Source organism: Acinonyx jubatus, chromosome D3 (genome assembly GCF_027475565.1).
Source record: "Acinonyx jubatus isolate Ajub_Pintada_27869175 chromosome D3, VMU_Ajub_asm_v1.0, whole genome shotgun sequence".
NCBI lineage: Eukaryota > Metazoa > Chordata > Mammalia > Carnivora > Felidae > Acinonyx > Acinonyx jubatus.
In genome coordinates, this window is record NC_069392.1 from 33,278,353 (window position 1) to 33,295,813 (window position 17,461).

At 45.8% G+C, this 17,461-nt stretch overlaps 1 long non-coding RNA gene across 1 annotated transcript; it reads left to right on the top strand.

The window, feature by feature from the left end:
• Nucleotides 1-949: 949 nt before the first annotated feature.
• Nucleotides 950-9,181, top strand: LOC128312375 (uncharacterized). Its single transcript, XR_008291593.1, has 3 exons — nt 950-1,183; nt 3,617-3,771; nt 7,130-9,181. It is a non-coding gene; the product is annotated as an uncharacterized LOC128312375 (long non-coding RNA).
• The last annotated feature ends 8,280 nt before the right edge of the window (nt 9,182-17,461 follow it).

A 17,461-nucleotide genomic window follows, 5' to 3' on the forward strand; every position in this document is an offset into this window, starting at 1 on the left:
ACATTAAGACTGACCTCTGACTTATTTTAGCTGTTATTTCCTTATAAAAATGAAAAAAACAAACACCCCAAGAAATATATTTTGACTGTCAGGATTTATAAAGTGACTCTTGAGTAAGTCCTTGGGGTTAGTCAGCTATTCAGAGCTAAGGCAGACTGTAAATGAAGCATCCTATGATGGATTTTATAACAAATCCCAACCCCATACCTTCAAGGTCAGTTTCTCACCTGAGACTAAGATCAGAGGCCTCCTAAGCACCTACATTCTGATTCAACAAGTCAATAAGCCATTCCTTTCCTACTCCTCTTCCTTCTGCCATTTGCTCTCTGTTTTATAAATGGAACCGCCATTGGCCCATGGATTCAAGCCAGAGATCCAGCTATTATCCTGTCCCCTCCATTCTGTCCCCAGATCTCATCATGTGGGGCTTGCTAGGACTTCTCACACCTGCCAGCCTCCTCTCTACAGCCACTGCTACTGTCTCTCAGACAGGTACCCATACCACAACCCTTAAGGCTCTTTCCCTTTCGGTTTGGCCCAATCCAATGCTTGGTCCACTGGGTAGTCAAAAGTGGGTTTCCCAGTGCAAAACCTCTCATGAAATCATCCTCCCTTTTGCAACGCTGGTGGTTCCTCCATGCCCTACAGATAACACACAGACTCCTTAATAGAGCTACGGGGCACTCACTCAACAAGGATTTATCAAGTAGGTTCTCCGTGCCAGGTCCTGAGAATAAACAGGGCACATGTGGTCTCTGCCCTCCTGAAACTCGGCTAGCGGGGGATTCAGCACCACACACAGAGCCACACCCGTCAACGCCCAATCCCAAGCTGTGGTACACTGTGACCGGAAATGTGATACAGAATGAGAATGAGTAATGGGGGTGGGGGAAGGGCTGCATGGCTTCCCCAAGGAAGTGATGAGGTGGAGGGAGGAGCTTTCCAGAAAGTGGGAACACCAATTATAAGATCTATCTGATTAGGAGGGAGCATGTGCTTGAGAAACTGAAAACAAGGCCCCCACAGCTGGAGTGGAGAGGACAAGACGATGTTCGGTGTGAGCTAAGACCACAGTGATGAGGAGGGCCAAAATCACACCGGGCCACCGGGCCCCCAGGCCACACGGAGAACGATGCCCTCTTCTCCATTGCACGCAACTGAACCAACATGGCTGGCATTCCAGGTGAGGTTGAGGTTGGGGAAATACCAGCCAGATCCTTGGACAAGCTGAGCTCGAGAGGGTTTGAATCATCCTAGGAGAGATGTCATGTAGAAAGTAAACATCTGTCTAAAGCTAAAAACAGACACTGCAGCCAGAGGGGGGCATTTGATAAGTAAGCCTCGTGCCTGGCCACTCTTCTTCATGGCCCACACCCTCTTGCTGTGCGGCACTCCGACCTACTTGTAATTTCACAAAGCCCCTCGGGCCCTCTTCTTTTGGAGCCTTGCATCCAGACCCTACATTCAGAACCACTGTCTCTCTCTCTCTCTCTCTCTCTCTCTCTCTCTCTCTAGCTTCTGCTCATCCCTTACTGATTATTACCTGCTGATCCCCTACTGGGTCCTTCAGAGCTTGGCGAAAACACAACCCCGGAAGCATATCTTCCCAAAGCACCCGGGCTTGCCCCCAGGGTCGCGGTGATCCTCCACACTAAGCTTGCCGACCGTCTGGTCTTTTCTCCCTGCTAGATGCCAAGCTGTGGGGGATGTGCTCAGTAAATATTTTTTAAGTAAGAGAATGATGAATTGCTTAATTAGTGATTATTTATGAACCCTAAAACTACAGAACACCAGAAAGACAAAAAGGAAATCTGACCAACGGCCAGAGGAAAAAAGGCAAAATAATTTTTGACAAGCAGTAACTAGACTCACGTCTGATTTTTGACAAAAACAATGGAAGGCAGAATGATATATACAAAAAGCGAGAGGAAGTAGCACACTGCACCTGGGGAAAATGTTCGTTAAGAGTAAAAGTTAAATAAAGACACTTTTATGCCAACAGATGCCAAAGTATGCAAGTGGCAAGTAGACCCACACTAAATGAAATACTGAGAGGCTCTCTTCCGGCAGAAGGAAATATTCCCAGATGGAAGGCCAGAGATAGTAAACAGTAAATATATGGAAACATACAAATAAAGACTATATAATCCGCACTTGTTACGTCTGGGCAAAGGGAGGAAAGGTACTTCTCTCTGGTCAGAACAGATAAGTATTAGTTGGAACTTGGAAAAAAAAGGGAGGGGGGGAACGTTTGTTGAGAATCTGCTGTGTTCCAGATTTTTCTACCACCTGGCTGCTATTCCTAGGGGTAAAAACTTCAGTCTCTGAGGATTTTTAAAATACTATAACTTTATCAGCAAACTTATGAAATCCCACTGATTCCACACAGAGAGAAAAAGAACCCCGTGACTCCGGGCCAGCTCTAAGTCCGCAGTAAAAATCTTCTCCCTCCTTCCCATTCAATGGCTCAACAAAACAAGAGTTTGTTTCTCACTGATGCAAAGTCCTCTGCAGGTCTAGGTGACTGTCCACGGCAGCTGCCCCCCATGTTTTGCCCAATCTTAGGACATTCCATATCTTCTTGGCTCTCATCATTCCCATGGCAGGAAGAGGGAAAGGAACACACAAGAGCGCCAGCAGTAAAATGTTCTGTTGTTAACCTGAAGAAGTCATATGGCCATGCATACTTCATGGGGGCAGGAGAATGGCTCCCCTAAGAACTGGAGACTCAAGAACTGAAAAGTAGTTCTCCAGTCTAGGATGATCCGATGTTAATGCCTACTTTAATCAGACTCAGCATTCTGAAAGTTCACTGCCTCTGAATTATCCCCAATGCCACCACGCAGTAAAAACATAAAAACATAAACAAATAAATAAATAAATAAATAAATAAACAAACTCACTAATCCCTCTTTATAAACCTGAAATTTACTTTTGATTTCTCCCTCCCTCTCTGTCTCTGTCTGTCTCTCTCTCATTCGTCTTACTCATGAAACCACACCTCCCTTTTCTCATAAATATCTCTTGAATCTGCCCCCTTCCCCTGATGCAACTGCCTTGGTCCAGTCAGGCTGCCTTCTCTCCTAGACTCATTGCTTCTCCCTGCTTCCAGCCTCATTTTCGGCACCAACTCCAAGTCAGAACCTTGAGCATCTGATGTCTCTCCTCTAAATGCCCTTGATGACTTTCCATTGCCTCAGGACAAGGTCAACCTCTATGTGGCATAAAGATGCCCCACTGGGGGCGCCTGGGTGGCGCAGTCGGTTAAGCGTCCGACTTCAGCTCAGGTCACGATCTCGCGGTCCGTGAGTTCGAGCCCCGCGTCGGGCTCTGGGCTGATGGCTCAGAGCCTGGAGCCTGCTTCCGATTCTGTGTCTCCCTCTGTCTCTGCCCCTCCCCCGTTCATGCTCTGTCTCTCTCTGTCTCAAAAATAAATAAAAAACGTTAAAAAAAATTTTTAAAAATTAAAAAAAAAAAAAGATGCTCCACTGAGCTGGCTCTTCTCTTTCCCCATCCTCATCACCTTTTATCGTCCACTCCATGCTTTGGCCCTAACAAACAATTGTTTTTCCTCAAACCCTAATGCGCTCTATCGTTTTCATCTCTTTTCTCTCAGCCTCCCTGCCTGGTGCACACCTGCCATTGTGTAAGAACCAGTTCATCATCCCCTAGGTGAAGCCAGCTCTACCCTCTCCGCCCATCTCCGGTGCTACTCAAAGGCCCGAGTCCCATTAACTTCTGTACTCACAGCCCAGCAGAGTGTCTGGTGGAGTAAATACTTTTAAATGTTAGATTTTTAAATGGCTGATCAATAAGTGAATACTAGCTCTCCCACTTGGCATTCAGAGGCTATGTCCCCAAGAACCTGGGTCCCTGTTTGCCGTTAATAAAAATAATAATAGGGATACTTAACATTCATACGGTGCTTACAGTATGTCAAGTACTATTCTAGGTGTTTTACGTGTATGAACTCCCATAATCCCCCTAAGTGCTCCCGGAGGGAAACGCTATTTATTACTCTTATTTTCCTGGTGAGGAGCCTAGAGCACTGGCTGGTAAAGTGCCAGGTTACACAGCTAGAGTTGAGATGTGAACTCCTGCTCTTCACCTTACTGGCTCCAGGGAGAGCCAAAGTCTGTGTCCTGATGGCCTCTCAGGGTCCACACATAGACCCTCTGGTGGAGACACTCCATACCCCGTATTCGCTCAACATGCAGTGCACCTGTCTCATGTCGTTCCCTCCAAATCTAGATGGGACAATGGTGGTGCGTTTGGCAGATTGCCATAGAGGCCTGCTTTTACCCTATTGATTCTCCGATCAACGGAAGGGCATGCTAAGGAGATATTAAAAGTTCACGAGAAACAGATTCAGTCTCTTATCTGGTAATAATAATGAACACAAAAGCGACAAGCACACAGCAGAAAGTCTTCTCAGGACATATACATACTAATTCATTTAACCCTCTTGATAACCACTATGCAATGGACATTGACACCAGCCCCTGTTTATCAGATAGGGAAATAACTCAATCTGACCACTGACGACCTTGCCCAAGGTCGTATGACACCTAAGTGGCAGGGTAGGGATTCCCACCCAGACACGTGTGGCAGAGGGTGCCAGGGGTACCTGGCTTCTCCAGGACACTGGGCTGCGTCATTGCTGATCCAGGGAGGCACAACTTGCTTAGCTCACCTTCTGTGCCTTAATGCTCTCATCCTCCTTCCCTTGAAAGCTCAGAGCTGTGCTACCTCACGCCTTCTCCCATCAGCACTGCCCTGGCTTCTCCACACGTATGCCTCCACTGTGATCTGTTCTCTTTTTTATGAGCAAACCAAGTTTGCATGTTCCTCCCATTTGCGCTGACCCATTCAGATGGTCTGTCCAGGAATTTCCTGTCCAATCGGCTAATTGTTTTCTACAGTCATCAGGAACGAAGGCTGAAGATGGGGAGTTCCCCAAGCCTCGTGTTAAAGGAGCTTTGAGTCACCTCTAGTCCGCATATGCCAAACTGATGTGAATTGCAAGGATCTGTCAAAACACACATATGCGGTTTTCATTAACTTGTTCCCTAGAATGAAAAAGAGAGTCAAGAAGTCCTGTGCTAGGTACATCCTCTGCAGGATAGAGCCTCCAGCTTGCCTTTAACTTGGAAGAACAGCATCTGGAAGCAGTCCACTGCCACGTTTTATTGGAACATTCAGATCACCTCATGAAAGACCCTGGAGACACAGAGAGCGGATGAAGGTTATCAGCCCTGTTGACATTGATCCTGGACCATCCGTATCCGTCTTAATTTGTCATCCTGGCCATTCAAGAGCTGATGACTAGACAGATTTCAAAGGACTTTTAACTTTGTTTTCTAGCACTTATGGAGGATACAAATCTTAATCGAGTGGTCTGTTGTTATCTCCGAGCCCCCAGACCCGTAAGAAACCAGAACTCATGTCAAATAACCCCAAAGTTTTCGTGACGTTTTGTGAAGCATGAATGACAGCAGTTAAAGCAGATTCTTCTCTGATGGGGCAGGAGATAATCACATGACTCTTAGACCTCCTCAATCCCCCAGGGTTGAGTGAGAAGTAGAATACGGGGATCACAAATAGATAATGGGAATAATCGCTACGATTATACTTTAACTCTGCAGCAGCTCTGATCTCTTATTCCTCTTAAACCACAGTGTCACCTAAGATCATAAATTAGAAATAATATGAATATGTGACCAATTCCCCTCGTGGTGGTCGCAAAAGAATACAGGAGACCAGGTCAGTTTGCATAAAGCACCTCCCCTGCCCAAAGACGTGACAATTTTCAGTTATGAGTTGTTTTGTCCATATTTGTTTTAGGGACAAATGGAAGGGAAAGGGACCCAGGAAAAGCCAGCTGTCCCCTTCACTGGGTGGTGTCATATGGTAAAAATCCTCTAGAGAAAGTGTCTCTTTTCAGGTGTTTGGAGACAGAGCCTCACCTCAGGAGTCCCTGCGTCCTTGACCTTGTCTGCATGCCATGCGTCCTTGTTGAATCATGCAGGGTGGTGTGTAAGAGCGTATGGGCAGGCTTTGGATGAACACAATTCTAATATTTACATTTAGCTCACAACAGGCATAATTAGTTAACCCACCTCTGGACTCAGAGCCACAAGAAACGTTCACGATGCAAAGCACACCAGATACATCTGTTTCCATATGTGGTTTTGAAGGCACTCTTCATTTCATTCCAATAATTACAGGAAGATGTTTGGGGACCACCAATAGACTAAATGTTATAGCATAATCTTCATTTCTCTACCTTATGGCCTCTCAACTCTATGCACATTTTTAAAAAGACATGTTTATTTTTCTCTTGAGCTTTTGAATGTGGGGCTGTTGTATTCTCCTCTCTTCATTCCTGTAAGTAGTCCTTCTGTGATTTTTGTTGTTCTAGATCTGAAGTTATCTATTATTTCTTGACCTTGGCGAAAAGAAATCTCTCGTAGGTTACAGACAAATTATAAACATTATTATCTGGGGGAGAGGAGCAGAAATTCCTGGGCTTATGAAGTTAATTCGTTAGAAAATAATAGTACGTGTCCTCCAATATTGGGTCAAATGTGACCTTGGCTACTCCTACATTCTGTAACACTTCAGAAAGCATTCAGCAAAGAGGAACTCAACCTTCTGACATTTTATTGCGTCCAAAAGACACCCTTATTTCCCATGAAGGCTATTCTGTCCATTTTAGGGAATAGTGTAATATGGAAGAGAAAGGTACCGACTATACGTGGGATCAAACCTTGGCATCATGCGACCTTGTCAGAAGTCGGCCTTTCCAAGCCTTTGTTTGTTCGTTGGCTATAATATCACCTGGCTCACAAAGTTATTGTCAGGATTAAATGGAGTAATATACAGGAGGAGTTTCCTCAGTACGGAGCCTGCAATGTATAAGTGTTAATAAACAATAGAAGTGAAAGCACCGTTTTAATGATCCGAAAAAGATTATTATTGGCTTTGGTCTATAAGACATTGAATGTCATGATGTCATACACACCCTTTCCCAGTACTACTGCTGCCATCTTGCCATTGGTTTCTCTTCTTCGTGATAAATTCTTAAATTCTGTGGTTCCCTGACGTGGTGCCATGTGTTCTCTTTTAGGCTTCCAGACAAGGATATAACAAAGAGTTCGTGGTTTCTAGAAGGTTCTCAGAGTGGCAAGGTCTACCTTAGAATATGCTGACACCATTAAGATCCTTTTTTGGTGAAACGTTTCCAGTGACACTCAGATGCCACTGTTCAGAAAGAGCCCGGCAGGAGCGAACGAAAGCAGATTCCTCCTCCGAAGAGAGCCCAGGCAACAAATGGAGGCTGGTAAGTAGCACCCGTTGGTAAGAGAGATAAGATGACTTGGAACGAGTCTGAGTATCAGCAAGCCTGCGTTTTCAAACTCAGGCCAACAGCTCAACGTCCATTTATGTCAGGTTAGATCGCACCCTTTGATAAAGCATACGGTCACTAGAAAGTGTCCTTTCCTCCCCCTTCCTTCCTCTTGTAGGCATAAATTCCCCCTTATACAGATCAGTCTGCAGTCATGATTGGGTCCACCCTGAGTCAAAACAACCAGGACTTTCATCTGAGAGGGGAAAAAAAAATCTATCCGAACCCCCTGTGTGAAAATTGTATGGACCCCAAGTAGTTTTAATTGAACGTTGTACTTTTTACCATATACTTCTGCATCTTTCATAAATGGGTTGGAGGCCACTTTGTATCTAACACAATGGTACCAACGTTGAATTTTAAAAACAAAAATGAAGGAAAATAGGAAAAACTAGTAAAACCAAAGCTTGCATTGGAAGTGGTCCACTAGAAAGTCCTACAGGATTGCTTAAGGTATCTCAAAACTTGGCTCTACTCTGCTTATGGCCAAGGCAAAGCTTATGCCAAGCACCGGAGAGGGCCGCCTATAAAGGAAATCTGCAGGTTTCGATTATATGCGTGTAAGAAATGACCAGTGCTGAATGGGAAAGTTCTGCGGAAGCAGCCCTGTATAGGGACCTCTAAATATCCTTTAATAATATCCACGCCACAGAGGGGATGAAAGGGCCTGATGGTGGTGTGGCCCCTGCCAAGCAGAGGGAGATTCTGGTCAAGCTCACAGGAAAGGAAAAGACTCTGCCTGGGACCAGCAGCCAGAGTGGCTCCGGCCTTTCAATTTTTTCATTAAACAAGCCATGTTTCACCAAGGCGTCCAGGAGGCTTTCAGGGTGGGCGGGGGTTGTCTGTGGGCGGGGCCGAGACGGGTTTGGGCGGGGTGGGCCCCCCCACCCCGGCTGACACCTGCTCCTCACTAGGGTCCCGCCGCCCAGCGCGGGCAGGTGTGCTGGCTCCGCCCCCGTGCCTTTGCTAGGAGCCAGGGCCAGAAAGAGCGGCTGTCCCTGGGGGGCCGCGTGGAGGGCTCTAGGAAGGCAGGTGCACCCCAGACAACGCTTCACCCCGCAGTAAATTCCATAATTACAGGTCACCGAGTGGGCGCCCCTTTGAAGTGAGGGACTTTCTTGTTGTTCCTGCGGCGGATACAATTTGGCTGAGATATCAAATGCAGATAGTAAAAATTTAATTAACAAATCAAAGCCTTTATCTGGAGTTTTTAGAACTGTGGCCAACAGTTTTCTTCAATCTCAAGAGCTCCAGTCAGAGCCTAAGAGAAGAAAGCAGCGCCTTTGTAGTGCAAAAAACGTACAACTTTTCCTGATGATCGCTCTCACAGATAAGGCTCCTCTTAACTGCCCGCTCCTTCCCTCCTTCGGGAAGAGGCTTTGAGGCCCCTCTGCAAAGGGGCTGCATTTTTGAGAGCCCTTTGACACTCTGCTCTGGTTAACCCTTTATCTGGTTAACAGGATGGCTCTCCCAGCAAGCCAGGCTGTAGGGGATGATTAGTCTCCCCTGCGTGGTTGTGTGGACCGACAACACGCCCTGGACCTGGGAGAAACTGAGACTCCAAAAAGCGAAGAATGTGTTGTGCCTCCTTGTCCCGACAGAACTCTTACAAATAAAGCAAGAGGAAATGATGCAAGGCCGTGTGTAATGAACATGTAATTAGAACATCAGAATCCAAATTTGCGTGTATGTACTATATACATGCCCATCTGTATAAAGTAAAATTATCATGGTGTCATCTCTGAATGTGATTAAAAGTGATTTTTATTTCCATTTTTTGGTGTGCTTTGCTCTAGCTTTCAGGTTTTCTAAATTAACATGGGTTAAATTCATACTAACAAATTGCTACAATGGTTAATTGAGCTCCCAAAGGCAGAGACCAAATAGCCCCAGTGGCTGGCTCCCAGTGCTGACAGCACTTGGTTTGGGATTAATTGAACTAGACAGGGTTGAACTGGATGGAATGGAGAAGGAATAGAGTTCACTCAAGATTGCACACACAGGATATGAAGTGGGTCTGAAAGAGTAATACAGGGAGAAGCAGAGAGCTATCTCTAGAAAACAGCTATAAAGACACAAAAGTGAGACCAGACTTGGCTAGAGGAAATTTAAGAAGTCCCCACCTCATATCACTCACTTTTCCAGTGTCCAGGGAATGAACATAACCTGGAGGATTCTAACTACTTAACCCTTGAACCACGCAGGGGTTAGGGGCACAAACCCCCTCCCACTCAAAAATCTGCATCTAACTTTTGGCTCCCCCCAAAACTTAACTACTAATAGCTTACTCAATTTGGTTTAATGTTTCTTTTTGAGAGAGAGAAGGACAGGGTGTGAGCAGGGGAGGGGCAGAGAGAGGGAGACAGAATCCGAAGCAGGCTCCAGGCTCTGAGCTGTCAGAACAGAGCCCGACGCGGGGCTCGAACTCACGGACCGCAAGATCATGACCTGAGCCGAAGTCAAACGCTTAATTGACTGAGCCCCCCCAGGTGCCCCTTAATAGCTTACTCTTGATCAGAAGCCTTACTTAACACCAGAAACAGTCGACTCAGGTATTTTGTGTGTTATGCGTATTCTATACTGTATTCTTACAGTAAGTAAGGTAGAGGAAAGAAAATGTCATTAAGGAAATCATAAAGAAGAAATACATTTACAACACTGTACTATATTTATGGGGAAAATCCATGTATAAGTGGGCCCGCGCAGTCCACGCTCCTGTTGTTCAAGGTCAATTCTCGAATCCATCATCCTTTATGCTGCTCATGTTGGCCCAGTGATATGGAGAAGAGCGGAAGTGATAAGGAAGCATGAAGAAGGAAAGAGGAGGCAGCCCCTGAGACCTGAAGCACAGGGGCAGAGAAAATCTCCCCATGTGATTTGATAGCAAGTGCATCTCACAGACTATGTCTAAATGAGGCTAAAACCGGGATTCGTTTAGTCATTATATGGCACCAATATATTTGGAGGCAGGCAGTGAGGATACATAGGCAGGTTGTGCAGGAAAGGAAGTGGGATGAGACAAACTTAAGATGGCCAATTCAGAAGCAGCGTAACTTAGGGACCTTTATTATTGCATGGAAGCAGACAGAGCTCCTCATCACTGTGTCCCAAGTCTGGGAACCTGTTGGCATTGCCAAGCCATCTTGGGCAGCTTGTCTCTTGAAGGGAAGTGCCAGACTAGACTGAGACCACCACGTCCAAGGCCACCAAAGGAAAAGTCTGGAAGCAGTTGACCAAAGGAATCCCCTTCCAACTCTATGCTGCAACCCCAACTCTTTGCCCACCATCATCCCCTCCCCAGGAAGTTTCCACCCTGACCACGAGAATGTTCCATTTCGGAACATAAGTATGATCTAAGATGCATTTAACAATTAAAGCTGTTTATAACCATCATGATCTCCCTTTTAAACAACCATCTTGTTGGGAAGACAAAAGAAAATGCCTGTGATGCTCTCAAGACGGGTGCAAGTGATCAGAAAAACTGTAAGAAGGTGCCGTGATGTTTAAAGCATCACGTAGTTTTAAAACATATGTCCTCGCCCCTTAGTAAAAAGGGAAGGAATTTTATTAAGGGCTTCAAAAAACAATAGCATTGTGGGTCTTAATTTATTTTTACAGTTCACTGGGTCTGCAATGTATTAAACATGAGAGGCCCCTCTTGGCCGGTCTGTTTTTCATAAGGGTGTCTTGCTAATTCATTTGCACTTGCTTAATGACTGTGAGGGCTGCAGGGAAAGGCCCGGTCTACAGAGTTCTTCTTGGATGACACTCAGCTAAACACGTGCTCACTTAGGTATTTGATGAATAGGATCTGGTCAAAGGGAAGCTGCCATTTAGGCTACAAACCCTAAAAGGAAATGTCCAAAAGGTTAGGTGTTCCTATTAATTTGTTAATGCAATTAATTAATCAATGCTTATTAACTTTAGTTACTATTTACTGAGCGCTTACTTTGTGGCCAGCCCTGCAGGTTATTGTTCAATCCCCACAGCATCCCACTGAGAAGTAGGAACCATTATGCTCACCTTTTTTTTTTGAATGTTTATTTATTTTTGGGAGAGAGAGGGCATGAGCAGAGGAAAGACACAGAGAGAGGAGGACAGAGGAATCGGAAGTAGGCTCTGTGCTGACAGCAGCAAGCCTGACGTGGGGTTCGAACTCACAAACTGGGAGATCACAACCTGAGCCCAAGTCAGACACTCAAGGATGGAGCCACCCTAAGCTCACTTCTTTAAGACATAATAATTGACACGATAGGATTTGACTCCAGGCCTACAAAAGGAAGCAGGTGACCTAAGGATTCCCCCCTCCCAACTCCATGCTTCAACCCCAACCCTTTGCCCACCATCATCCGCCTGGGAAGTTTCCACCCCAACCACTAGAATGGTCTGTTTCCGAACATAAATATGATCTAAGATGCATTTAACAATCAAGGCTATTTGTAACCACCATGATCTCTCTTTTAAATGATCATCTTGTTGGAAAGACAAAAGAAAATGCCTGTTCTGAAGGAATCCAACCCCGCTAACATCCTACAGAAAAATCCATTGCCCGAGAGGAGTCTATAGTCTGCTTGTGCAATGAGCTCTACCCATAAACTGTCAGCTCCCTGTGATGGGGTGGAAAATGAGCACAGTAGTGCTCAAGAGGGAGGACGAGCCTGTCTGCTCGAATTACCAAGAAAGTTTCCAAAGAGAGAGCATGTGAACTGGCCGTCCAGTGATGATATCAGGAGAGGAGACTTGAAGGCAGCCCAGGCTCCTGTTTACACAAGTTCTGAGCAGGTTATGAGAGGAGCCAGCCTTGAAACACTTTTACGTGTTCGTGCAAAACTTAAGGGGAAAGAGTTGTTTGCTTGGCTGCAATAGTATCTGAGTTTAGGTCGATAATGAGGTTCACACTACTACGCCGACAGCGGCAGCTACTATTTACTGAGCATTGACTCTGTGCGGGACACTGTAGTCGGTCTTTTGCAACTGTTACCTCATCAGACTTTCCAGTAATGCTAAATTCCTGTCCCATTTAACAGATGAGGAAACTGAGGCCTATGGAGGTAGGTAAGTTTCGCATGCTCACACAGCCATTAGCTGGCAGAGCTGGAGGAGAGCTGGGTCTCTCTGACGCCAGAATGTGCACTTTGGCATCTGGCCATCCTGCCTCCCTAGTGCGGTAACGTACGGAGGGCACAGGTAAGGATTCAAATTGACTCCGGAAGGAGATTCTTGGGAGATGCACTGTGGAAGCAGAGTAGCTTGCACTGGGGATCAGAGGTGACTCTCACGGTTGGAGAGAAAATGACATGAAACGTGGTGTCACTCAGAGACCAAGAGTCATCATTTTCCTTTTTCTCCTCCAAGAGAAGTCCGTGTGGCAAATAATCCAACGCGGAGGGCGTGGCTAACAGCACCTGCGTGTGGCCCCGGATGACCACAGGTGATGCACACAACAGGAATCTGAATAGCTGCCCCCCCCCCCCCCCACCAAAGAGGCCCAGACCCTCAACCTGAGAAACATGAGCATCCACGGAATAAAATCCGATGGCCTGGGGAATTTGCGATTCCAAGTGAAAATACTGACTTGATGTTTGTTACCTGTCATTTTCCCTCTGAGAGGCGTATATACCTAGTATGAGTGTCTGTCCCATAGTTAGTATTCCTCTGGACGATACAGTAGAGCCCCAGTTCTGCTCTATATTTCTCACTCCCCTCCTCTCTCCCTCTTCCTCCCCACCAGTGACCTCACTGTGTGGCCCTAGGCGTGTTGTGCATCCTTCAGGACTTGTGAGTAATAAACTTTGATGTTTCGAAGTTTTCTGATGGTTGTTGCTGAGGTGCATCTTGCAATCCTAAAAAGGACCATAAGGGCCAGCCCAGCCACAACGTTGGTTGCAGCTGGGGAAATGTCTGTGAGAGCTCACCACCAGACGTACTGGCCCAGATGAGGTCCTCAGGCATCCATAACCAAGAGTGCCACTATTAATAGACTAAGATCCATACAACAATGGAGTTAAAGTATCCTGACTGCACTCCATTCAGAAAGGGCTAAAGAATTCATTTATATTAGACTTTAGTGAGTCAGGGAAGGGTATTATCATTTCTATAATAACCACTAAAAGAACACTAAAGCAATATGTAACTAACAAACTAACAAAAGAGAGGGCTGAATTTTTAAACATATTAACCTAAAGAAAAGCAATAAAAGAAAGAAGAAGGAACATACACAGGAAGGCAAATGGAAAACAAATAGGAAAAAGGGTAGATTTTAGCCAATTGTATCAGTAATTACACTAAATGTACATGTACATTTCAATTCAAAGACAAAGATTATCAGCTGGAATGGGAAAAAAAAATACTAATGCTTACAAGAGCCATGCCTTAAATGAGTAAAGAAAGACTGAAAGGAGGGGAAGGATTAAGCCTGCAAACAATAACTAAAGAAAAGTTGGTATATCTGTCTTAATATTACAGACTTTAAGGCAAGAAACATTCCCAGAGATAAAGAAGAATTTCATAATAGTTTGCCTAATAGAAAATAATCATTTTACCAATGTTTCGATAAGGAAGGAGTCAAGCCATAGAGTGGGAGAAGCTACTTTTCATGCATCTATATGACAAAGGACTCTTAAATTTGGAATATAGGAAGGACTTCTACAAGTAAATAAAAAAAAAAAAGAAGATAGTACAATTATTTTTTAAATAGGCAAAAATCTTTTTAAAAATTTTTTTTAACGTTTATTTATTTTTGAGACAGAGAGAGACAGAGCATGAACGGGGGAGGGTCAGAGAGAGGGAGACACAGAATCTGAAACAGGCTTCAGGCTCTGAGCTGTCCGACGCGGGGCTCGAACTCACGGACGGCGAGATCATGACCTGAGCCGAAGTCGGCCGCTTAACCGACTGAGCCACCCAGGCGCCCGAATAGGCAAAAATCTTAAACAGGCACTCTACCAGAAAAAAATATATAAATAGTCACTAGGCCTGTAAAACGATACTGAATTTTAGTAGTAATCGGGGAGGTGCTAAGGGCATACCCCCACTTAATGGCTAAAGTTAAAGACAGACATGCCAAGTGCCAAATGGTTGGCAAGACTATGGAGCATATGAAACTCTCATACCCCTGCTGAGTGAGTGTATATGTTGGAACTGACCTTTGAAAGCTGTGTGATGATATACACACCGAAGTTCAACATGCACATCCCCTATGACCAAGCAATTGCACTCAGATACATAGGCAACAGAAATACGTGTACATGACCACCGCAGACATGTTCAAAGCAAATTTATTCATAACATTCCAGAACAGGAAGCAATCAAAATGCCCGGCAACTAGAGAATGAATTAATAGGGTGTCTATAGTATATCTACACAATGAAATTCTGCCTATAAATGAATGAAAAATGGCGAACTTGTACACCAAACAGCAACCTTGATGTACCTCAGCAACTCAGGTGAATCACAAAAGCATGACGTGAGAGAAGGAAGACAGTGGCCACGTGGAGGGAAGGCAGTAATGACTGAAAGGAGACTCTAGGAGTTTCTGGAATGTTCTGTTCCCTGATCCTGGAGCTGGTTACACAGGTAAGTTCAGTTGTAACAAGTTCTTGTGTTGTACGCCCAACAGACATGCACTTTTCCGTGGGGGTGTCGTTCTTCAATTTAAACAAGAAGTTTGTTTTCAGTGAGTCTAAGCTATCTTGCAAGAGGAAGAATCTCTGGAAATTTGCATCTTTCTCAGAGTCCGTGATCAACCGCATAGCTGGGCTGGGCCCTTATCCCAGGGCAATGGACGTTCGGAAATCCCTCACTCTCAGGTTCTTCCCAGACCCAGCTTTTGGGTTTGGGTTTGTGATGAGCCAGTTTCTCTGTCACTAACACGCAGACCAACATAAGGTCCTGGGGCAGCAAACAGACTCAGGCTGAGGAAAGTAGGGTAACCAGTGGGGGGTGGGGGGTGGGGTGGCAAAAAGCCCTTGATTTTTGAGGATAGCCCTACCCTGCGTGTGTTGCAAAATTACATTCTCTAGTAATTGAAGCACTAATTGGATTGAATTGCAACAGGCATGGGTCAGGAAAACAAAACAAAACAATAATAATTGTATCTGCTGGCATGGCAGAACGATGGCATTGGCCCCCTTACACCACTTTCCGTTATCTGTTTCTTAAGTGAACAGCTGAATGCCCGGGTTAATGACCTCAAATTACTGCGGTGGGAACTTCACTGTGAATTTGTTTGGGTCTTCAGCTGGTGAGACCTGGTGAGGAACAGACAATGGGAGGCGACCCCGGTTCCCTGAAACCAAATTGGCTATTATCCAAGTTAGACACTTAGGGTCCAGGGCCATATGTGTCCTACGTCCCTCTTCAGCAGCCTGCTGGGCCCTGTCCCCCACCCCCGGACTTGGTGTGGAAGCTGTCACTGACACACTGAGAAGTGTCGCTTCCAGAAAGACAACCTGGTGGGGAAGCGGAGGCCCCCGACCCCATGGAGGAGTAGAGGGAATTGGGGGCTTTCGGTTATGTGAAGCCCCAGGCCCTGGTTTTAGGGATAAGGGCTGGTGGAGCTGGAGGATTCTCTCTCTCTAACTCAGAGAGGGAAGCTGCGGTGAGAGAGCTGACAAGGAGTCAGCAAAGGATAAGATGAGAGGGAGCCGAGCCCAGTCTGCAAAAGCAGAAGCGGCAGGAGGCTTTAAGAGCTGGAGCATCGGTCGGCGACCCGAGGCTGGGCGCTGTGCAAGGGTGCGGCATCTCTGTCCGCTGCTATGGGCAAATCGGTGATAAAAGCCAATTACACACAATGCCCTGTGTCAGCAGTGCCTGGGAAGAGGGAGTTGCAGTTCCCGTGTGGGCGGAGCCAGAGAAGAAAAAGAAGCAGCCTCACCTCGGAGGGGAGAGAAAGAGAACCGTGTCACCGCAGGACGGTGGGGCGAGGGTGGGCCAGGAGGGCAGCCATGCACCTGCCAGGCCGCACTCATGGGTCGTGGAGAGGATTTGGTGAGAAGAAACCAAAAACGTACCAGCATAGTGGCTGGGACCCAGTCAAGAAAAGGAAGTGATGATTATCTTTCTTGCTCCTTGAAGTACCCTCCTTAGTCTGCCTTCTTCGTAAGTCCCAGCTGGCTAAGCAACCATCTCCTTCAACACATCCACCCCCAGGCTTTCTTCCTGTCATCCCTGCCCCTTCCCTAGCTCCCCCAGGAGAATCCTTCTTTAAACACAATATTCTTTTTTTTATATATAATGTATTTATTTTTGAGAGAGAGAGAGAGATCATGTGATCAGGGGAGGGGCAGAGACAGCAGGAAAGAGAGAATCCCAAGCAGGTTCCACACGTCGGCACAGAGCCCGACACAGGTCTTGAACTCACGAACCGTGAGACCATAGCCTGAGCCAGAAATCAAGAGTCAGACGCTTAACTGACTGAGCCACCCAGGTGCCCCTAAAGACAGTCTTCTGCCTTCAGACCCAGCCACTTCCCACAGTTGCCCGCAGGTGTCTACAATACCCGAAGGGTTTTCACTCTGAGGCTTGGGTATAGAACTAACTCATTATGAGGTCTTGGAGCCAGAAGAATTTTGCCACACGGCGAATACCTAATTAACACGAGTAACCGGACGACCTGCAAGAAAGATGTTTTCCCATCAGTCAAGCACTCTCACACCTTGGAGAATTTAAGCTTTGTTATTCGACTTCTGCTTTCTATTTTGACATCTCCCCAGTAACATTTTAAAACATCATCAGCTGGAGGCAAGCCCCCCTGCGCCCTGATCAACCTGGTTTTGCACTTTTCAGGAGGGTGACACTGAGACAAGCTCTGTTCCCTAGATCAATACTTTATTAGGTTGAAATCTGCAGATGAAAAGGGCTGGCGAGGTGGTGGTGTTGCCTGCCAGGAAATCTGTGAAAACTATTTTCTTCTTTGCTAAGAGGTAAAATATTTATGTCTTTAATAAGCACAGCGACTAAGACATAAATGTACTTATAAATAGCTACACCAAAAATGTGCATATACGCACTACTTAAAAGGAGCATGAAACCCTCCATGTATTCTGATTCCTC